Source organism: Penaeus monodon, chromosome 15 (assembly GCF_015228065.2).
Source record: "Penaeus monodon isolate SGIC_2016 chromosome 15, NSTDA_Pmon_1, whole genome shotgun sequence".
Taxonomy (NCBI): Eukaryota; Metazoa; Arthropoda; class Malacostraca; order Decapoda; family Penaeidae; genus Penaeus; species Penaeus monodon.
The window spans coordinates 24950826-24951031 of NC_051400.1; the positions used below are offsets into that span (position 1 = coordinate 24950826).

The window sequence follows — 206 nt, forward strand, 5'->3', positions numbered from 1 at the left end:
CCACAACACCCCAGCCATGAAAAGACGTCATTGCATGAGTCTCTTCCTCTGGGAAACACAATGTGGCGCAGCCCCGCCGCGTGTGAGGTGAACAGCCGTGCCTTCCCAAGCAATGGTCTTTAAGAAGGGGCAGTGCACGGCCTCCTTCCCACTCGGTTTGGCACAGGTCTTAGTACAGTAAGTAAACTGCTTCCGCCTCTCCATTC

General features: G+C 55.3%; 1 pseudogene; it reads left to right on the forward strand.

The window, feature by feature from the left end:
• Positions 1-29: 29 nt before the first annotated feature.
• Positions 30-206, forward strand: part of LOC119581837 — a 2003-nt pseudogene continuing 1826 nt past the window's right edge.